The sequence below is a fragment of the Perca flavescens genome, chromosome 2 (assembly GCF_004354835.1).
Source record: "Perca flavescens isolate YP-PL-M2 chromosome 2, PFLA_1.0, whole genome shotgun sequence".
NCBI lineage: Eukaryota > Metazoa > Chordata > Actinopteri > Perciformes > Percidae > Perca > Perca flavescens.
In genome coordinates this window covers 10,993,663-11,002,147 of record NC_041332.1, presented here as the reverse complement: position 1 = coordinate 11,002,147, position 8,485 = coordinate 10,993,663, and the positions used below count along the sequence as shown (strand labels likewise).

Sequence of the window (8,485 nt, the reverse complement as noted above, 5' to 3'; positions counted from 1 at the left end):
TAGTGCAGTCTTCTGGTGTTGGCCCCTGAAGCTCTGCTCTGAAGAAACTGGAGGTTAAATGTTCCACCATTGGAGACTTTTGAAGCATCATATAGGATTGATTCTATTAGCTACTTTGTAAAATATTGTGTAATTATTCTTTATGGTGCAGCCACTCAGTCTGTTTTAAGGAAACAGACAGAGAAAAGTCTCACACTTTGGGATGGGATCTTGGTAAAACTAGCTGTTGATAGAGAAATTACTTTTGGTAGAGAAACAAGTTTATTTTTTTCCTCACACAACTGAAAATATTTCTTCCCTAAGCTTCTTCCATGTTGGTGCAGGACTTTAAACCAATCACAATCGTCATGGGGGTGCCGAGCGGAGCCACGGTGCTGCTGCAAAATATCCCCAGGAAGGAACATGTTTTGGTGAAAGGTGTACGTTCAAAGGTTGTTTTAGTCGTGCAACAGAAAACTCAGATTGGACAGATAGTCTAGCTAGCTTTCTGGATTTACCCTGCAGAGATCTGAGGAGCAGTTAACCATATTCCTCATAAATCCACCGGAGGTTAGAATTACAACACAAAGAAAGCGGAAAGGAAACGGACATCTGGCCGAAAAGAGTGACATCCGGCGGAATTTCCGGCAGAATGAGAGCAATCCCGGAGGTGGAACGCCGTAGATATAGACTAGTGCAGGACAAATGAGTTGCATATATGCGTGGCACATGATGAACGATGGTTTCCTCGCTATAAACTTATATGTGAAATGTGCTGTTCACTGAAAAGAAAACTGTCTTTTTTTTCATGCAGTATTACATGTTTCACTTCTAGAAACCTAGAAAAGACCTAAAAGATGCAGTGACATAATACAACAAAGGAATTGGTGTAAATGCGTCTCCTAGAATGGAGTTTTTTGTGTTTGATTGTTAAACTTTAAACTGGTAAGTCTATAAAGATGCTCTTGCTTGTTATATTATAATTCTGCTATTCAGCCAATTTTAGCCTCATTTCTATGTTGAAAATGCAGTACATTCTATTAGTGTTGTTAAAGGTCCCATGTCATGAAAATTTCACTTCATGAGGTTTTTTAACATTACAGTTTTTTTCGATTGCTAAATGACAGTGGGCACAACTGGAGTCACATGTGAAAAACTCTAACTCCAGTCTGCACAGCAGCAGTTCATGTGGACCAAACTCTAGTTCATTTTTCATTGCTTGAACACAGTTTTCAAAATTCTACACACTTATCCCATGACTTTAACCACAATGTGCACAACACTGTAGATTGTAGAGACACTGCTGTCAAAACTGTAAACCACACATTCAAAACAGAATAGATTTCAGTCTGGTGCCTATCAAACACTGCTGATTGCAATTTTAGCTGAAAGCCTAAGTAGGTGTCTTATTTTAGACTAGTTAGTGAACATATATGGTATTTATACAGAGAAAGCTCAGAAAGTCTTTTTTGTATACAAACACCAAATAAGAATGAAACAATTCTACACTGTACTGTTTGAGAGAAACGGGTAAAATATCAAAGATACCAACATGTCCAGGTAAGATGTCTGAGGTTATGTATACAGCTATAAAAAAAAGTGAAAAACACTATATCTTTACAATAGTAAAACTGCGTTCTTACTGTTTTTCAGAAAGTAATGGAGGTGAAAGCAATAGAAACACCACATTCATTAGTATTTAGAGATGATGCAGACATCCAATGTGATGAAACCTGCCACATGATGCTGGAGAGAGGCAGGATTAGTCACACTATTCGTTGGTACTGTTACGTATGTACCTTTTAGTTTTTTTTTTCCCAAAGTAATTCCATAAATTACTAGAGACAAAATACTTTATTGAAGAAAACTGCTGATTTTCATTCCTTCTTGTTTACCTTATGTAAAAATTGGTATGCTATACAATCTATATTTTTTCCTTAAGTAAACTGTTGAGTAGTGTCAAGTCACTCAAATTGTTCAAACTGTAAAGATGAGAAAGTTTGTAATTTCTGTATTGGTGTTTGATGCTAGTGTTTTTACCCTCAGTGTGTTCTGAGTGACAGTGTGTGTTATCTCAGTGAGGCCTGTGCATACTGTTTGAGACGTGTGTTAAGAGTTGTGTTGCTTTGAATGAGTTTTGCAGGTGATGTGAACTGTTTAGCTCAGGTGGACTGTAGGTAGTGCAGACTGTAGTTAGAGTTTTGCACATGTGACTCCAGTTGTGCCCACTGTCGTTTTTGGCCCACCCATAAGAGAGAGTCATCATGGCTTTCAAAAGAGCAAAGTGGCAGTTGGTCAAGGCCACATCCCCACCAAAAGTTAAAACCTAAAACGTTACTGTGTTACATTTTCAAAAAGGAAATGGGGGATGGAGGTAGCGTAAGGAAATGAAATTATAAGATGATGGAGTTATATGATAGTCCCACTAAATTAAAGAACATGTTTAGGCTACAAAATAAAGTGTCAATCGTCAATGTCAAACTGTCTACCTGACCTGTATGTACTGGATAAGCTCGGTAAAAGCAGCACAGACGGATGGTGATCATCTTGAGATTGCACACAATGGGAAATTGTTGAGCAACCCACAGTAACAAGTGGACATCTCGAGCCAGCACTGGACACATGTGAGTAGTTAAATTGCTTCAGGCAGCTCTTTGAGTGCAGCAACAAAACAAAACAGCAGAGAGAGTGAGAAAGAGAAAAAAAAGACCACAGTAAGACCAAGGAGCACTGGGTTGTAAAAGATGAGAAATGAAAAGGGGATTGCACTCACTTCTCAGTGCAAACTGAGAAGTGAGAGATGTTTTCATTTTAACTGGAGTTTGACGGGTTCTTTGTAGATTATTTGCTTTAATAACATCAGCGAAGCGGAGAAGTGATGCAGAGGATTTCTCCTCACAGTGATCTTTTTTTCTCTCTCCATCTTTCCTGAATCCTGCTTATCCTTTTCTCTCCACCACGACTCCTCCAACACTCAGCACATTCTCAACTCCAGCCTCTGTGCAGTATCTCCCTCCATGAAGTCTCCAAACCCAGTGCGCTCATCGCAGTTTTTTTTCTGCCAGTTGCCCACTTTCTGTCACTGCTGGTCTCCTGTGAATAATTCTTCTGCAACTATAATAGTCATTTGTTTTGGATGGATGCCTGCTCTCAACACTGTCATGGTGGGCTCCAGCAGTCAGCAGGGACATTTGCTGTCTTGGCACAGTAGGTCTGACATTTCATCACTTTGGTCCCGAGTGAGATATTTCCATGAAAATTTAGTACACACATTCATTGTCCCAAGAGGATAAAGATGCTTTAATACACTGTACATTGTATTCTCCATGATGAATACATTTGTGATACATTGTGGTGGAAGTTTTATTCTAAATATGTTGACCTTATATTGAATGCTGAAATAGTTCTGAATGCAGCTAGAGTGAAATATTACACAGCTAGCTGTTTATTTGGCAGCTGAGCGCTCCCCTGCTGACAGGAAAGGTGCGAATCATCACAACTACCAAGAGAAAACTCTGCACTTAAGAATTAAGGCTAACAGGGGAGGCTACTTGTTATTCCCAGTCTCCCATTTCACTAATATTTCTGACCATAGCATTGACATTTCACAACACAGTATTTTCTCTTTATGGCCATGGGAAAACTCGCAGGGGAGGTGTTCAGAGACTCAGTAGTACGAGACTAGTAGTTTCGAAAGGGATGGCGATATGTAGAAGCTGGACCAAAGTCTCACACATATGTCTGATGGGAATGTAGCTTGAACAGGGTTCTTCCAGCAGTATGCAGCTGAATCAGGTGCGAATGAAGCACACTGACTGATTTGCAACCTTTGATAGTTTTTTTTCCCTTGGATGTCTGATGGGGGTCTAAAGTGTCTATTTTACTGTTGTCAGGCACTTTGCAAGGAAAGAGGTGCATTTAAATGGGTATTATGAGGTAAACAGGGTTATTACATGCCTGCTGCATAAAGTCAGATGTGCCACATCCTTACTATTGGCCTTGCCATATGAAGGGGCACACTGCTTCCTCTGAATGTTGGCACGGACGTAAGTCTTAGGGTGCCTTGATTGTCCAATATTTTAACTTTGTCAGACCCTCCTCCAAAGAGCTCTGAAGGAGGGTCTGGCTACTCCACATAGCATTCAAGGATGGGAGGAAAATGTACTCTGGTTTAATGGCATTTCTTTAAACCAATCAGAATCGTTATGGGTGGTGCTAAACTCCGCACAGAGCCGCTACAAAATAGTTGTGCGAGAGAAAACTCAGATTGGACAATAGTCTAGCTAGCTGTCTCAATTTACCCTGCAGAGATCTGAGGAGCAGTCAAAAATAGTCCTCATAAATCCACCAAATTTCAAATTCCACCACAAAGAAAGCGGAAGGAACAGAAAATACATGCATCTGGCGGAATTTCCTGCAGCACCGGAGCATCCCGGAAGTGGAACGCAAAGGATATAGGCTAGTCCAATACAGACATGATTGCTCAGGCTACTGTGCTGGGTTTTGTTAGTGTAAACCTCCAAGGAATTACTGTAAGACAATATCCTAAAGGTGTATTATTAATTAAAGGTGCCGTAGGTAGGATTGCGAAGATCCAGGACTTAGCCAAAAAATGTGACAACTTCTCAGTCCGTCCCACCTCCCCATAGGCTGTAGGTGGTGCCAGAGTGTGGTGCTTTTTTTAATGAGCTGCTTCATGTAGTTCTACTGGAACATAGGGTCAATTTCAGCAAATAAGACAGAAAGTTAGTTTTATAAGTCTTACCTACTGCACCTTTAAGGTAAGGTTGACAAATGAAAAACTAAAAATCTTTAAAAAAAAACAACTGTCGCCTTGCCACCTTAATTGTCAAATCTATTGTTGAAGTTTACAGTAGGCCTAATTTTAGCAAATGTTCTGCTATTAAGTAGATTGTACTCAAAAACGATGAAAACAAATGAATGTTTCAAATGTTTTGGAAAAATGTACGAGACAGAAATAATGGCTAAGCTTCCAGGACTCCCTTTACTTTCTGCTTCTTCACATCACTTTCTCTCTGTAGTCAAAGTTCTGCTTCTGATCGTGTGCGGTTTGTTTTCTCAGTTACTCCCATTCGGTGAGGTCATCACTCTGCGTCAGGTTGGCGGCGCGCTGGGTGCCGTCCCGCAGCTGTGGAGCATCAGGCTGGAAATCCCCTCATCCTTAGTCCTGGGCCTCAGTGTGTGTGTGTGTGTGTGTGTGTGTGTGTGTGTGTGTGTGTGTGTGTGTGTGTGTGTGTGTGTGTGTGTGTGTGTGTGTGTGTGTGTGTGTGTTGAGCTTGGCTGCCAGTCTGTGTATTTAGGTGCTGGCTTTTGTGGACGAGGTATTTGTGAGTGTTTTTATTTTGTGTGTTTGTGCGAGTGTGTTTGAGTGTGCGTCGGGCCTGTTTGTGTGTGTAGGTGGATGGTTTAAATTCTGGACTCTCTCAACACATGTGGGCCCAGCATGTGGTTGTGTGTGGCCTACTGAGAGGAGGCGTGTGCCATGAAATGTGTGTGTGAGATGGAGAAAGAAACCAAGAGCTACAAAGCCAGTTTGTGTTAACTTCCATAATGTGTTATCTTTTTCTACCTCCCCTCGGTCGGTGTGTGTGTGTGTGTGTGTGTGTGTGTGTGTGAGAGAGAGTGAAAGAGAGAGAAAATGAGGACAAGGCCTGTTTGTATAATAAACCTTCCTAACTTTCTTTTTTAGCTTCCTTCCATCAACCTTATCGTTCTCAATTTCACCCAGGCGCCCCCGCACACGTTAATACACTAGATTACCCTTTGGACCCACAGAGCCCTTTTTCCCCTTTCTTACTCTCTCACCTCCTAATCCCTCTCTCGGCATCCTCCTAGTCCTTCGCTTTTGCCCTCATTTTTCTCTCCCTCTAAACCTCAGTACACTCCCCTGGAAAGTTGTCCCACTCCCCTCGAGCTCAGACACCCCCGCTTTCCCCACCGCACGTTCACACAGAAACTCTCTTCTCACACACACACACACACACACACACACACACACACACACACACACACACACACACACACACACACACACACACACCAAACACTATTTGTCTCCAGTTAGTGTGTTGTTTTCGGCCTCTCTGCTGCTCTTCTCAGCCACCTCTCTCTGTGATTCAAAACAGTGGATGAATGGTGGAGAGTGACTGTGAAAAAGAGACAGAGCTGAGGGGTTTCTACAGGATGCTGTCTTTCAAATTGTTTTTTTGTTATTCCATCCCCATCTCTGGTGCCAAATTCTCCTTGTATCCTGCACTTCCCATTAGTCAACCACGTCTCAATCAAACATTGTGGGTGGTAATGGGACATCTCATTACTCTGTGTTAATGTCTGAACAGTCAGAATGGCTATTGCTGCTCAAACTACTTCCAAAATGGACATGCAAAATGTTCAAAATTCACATTGATGTGGAAATATTGTGGATGATACTTCATTATTGCAATGTGTATTGAACCCTGGGTTGTTTTGTCTTTACTTACTTTACAGTCTTAAGGCAGAGCCACTACATGTTGTAGCTAAGCGTTCCATACATTGTTCTCCTCTCAGAGGTGACATTTATTTGCTACGTGAGTGGTACCATAGTGCATAATATACCATCTGATGTATTATTATTCAGGAGAAGGGAAGGCCAACCACAATTTTTAGCTTGTGAAAATTAAAACTTCTTTTGGAATCAGTTCTGTAATTTGGAAACAATAGGCTATGCTTAAAGAAATCGATATACTAACCATACACTTCACTCATTAATTTCCTCTCTGGTACCTTTAATTGAAAACAGCTGTCCCAGCTCACTCTCATTTATCCCTCCTTTTCTTTCATCATTATTTCCATCTTAGTCTCAGTTCTCACCCCTGCACTTCTCACCAAAGCTTCCTGCTCTGCAGTCAACAATCATGGATTACTTTTTTTTTTCTGGTAAGCTCTCACTTTCTCTCTGCAGAAGAAGAATTTGTCTTTTTACTCACAGGTCACACACTACGGGTGCATCCGAGGCAATCGTTGTGCGAGTTTTCTCTCGCACAACGATTTTACAGCAGCTCCGTGCGGAGCTTAGCGCCGCCCATGACAATTGTGATTGGTTTAAAGAAATGCCAATAAACCAGAGCACGTTTTTCTCCCATCCTGGAATGCTACGTGGAGTAGCCAGACCCTCCTCTGGTCTAGCAAAGTGAGACTACACCTCGGTCAACAGGAGAAATGGGGGATTCAGACTAGTGTCTCAAGGACACCTCAGCAGGGTGGTGTGTGGCTGCCATTGAAGCTGGATATTCCTATTTACTGATAGGGTGAGTTTCTTGCTGAAGAAGCTACTGTGGAGCCAATACTTGAGCCCAAAAATGTGTTAGTTTACCCTCTGTGGTAATGAACTGGCTCATATAGAGGAACACACTGGAGATTTACAATATGTAAGTGGAAACTGACTCATGTAGTTCAACAGAGTCACGGCTGAGCAGTTTTGGAGAGACGTCTTCCTGTCTCCCTCTTCACTCCCTGCTGAATCTGCCATTCCATGCAGAGTGGGGGGGCAACATGGTACAGTACTGGGAATACTGTTGATTTGGTTTTAGTGTCATTTGTACATTTTAATTGATTACTTTAATATTTATTATTTTAAAATGTCTTTCTAGCTTTATATTTCTTTAATTTTACATTAGACTGTATTATGTTTGAAAAGAAATGTACAGAAACTGAAAGTCTGTCTACATCTAAAAGGCAGACGAGCTGGTAAGAAAACTTGATAAAAACTTTTTGGTTTGCTCAATTTTTAAACATCAGCTAACTATAGAGTTGTCTTACATTTTAAAACAGCATCTCAAGCGCGACAAGCACAGAGCAGTTTTTAAAAGGGCAACTCGGAACACAGTCTTCTTCACATAAAGAGAACATGTTTTCTCATCTATTAACCCAGATGTACAAATCCTTACAAACACTAAAATGCACACACAGTGAGAGAGAGGGCCTCCTTCCTTATCTGTATCTCAATTTAGAGTCAATTTGTTTTGAATTGTTTTTTTTATCCATCTTACATTATTTATCTATTTATTTGTGTTTTCAGGCCAGGGTATCTTCCCACGATCTATCTGGGATGGAGCCAGAAGGACAGAGATCCACAGCTGAAAGAATGGAGGACACAGAGAGAGGAATGACGAGTGTCACCCTTCATCCCTAATCCCACACACACACACACACACACACACACACACACACACACACACACACACACACACACACACACACACACACACACACACACACACACACACACACACACACTTTTAAATTCCCCTGACACTGACAGTAAGCCAGAGGCTTCACACATTCATCTCTGAGCCAAGTTCTAACTGGCTCCAACTCATCACCCCTTCACCTCGTCCAAAATTATGATTTATAACATTTCAACTGGGATTAAACAGTGTGATACTGGTATATATGCCAAATATTATAAAAATCATGACACAATAAATTACATAATGTGACAAATTTA

The 8,485-nt window shown here is 41.2% G+C and overlaps 1 long non-coding RNA gene across 1 annotated transcript; it reads left to right on the top strand.

The window, feature by feature from the left end:
• The first annotated feature begins 7,201 nt into the window (after window positions 1-7,201).
• Window positions 7,202-8,161, top strand: LOC114564125 (uncharacterized). Its single transcript, XR_003693726.1, has 3 exons — window positions 7,202-7,286; window positions 7,439-7,533; window positions 8,057-8,161. It is a non-coding gene; the product is annotated as an uncharacterized LOC114564125 (long non-coding RNA).
• The last annotated feature ends 324 nt before the right edge of the window (window positions 8,162-8,485 follow it).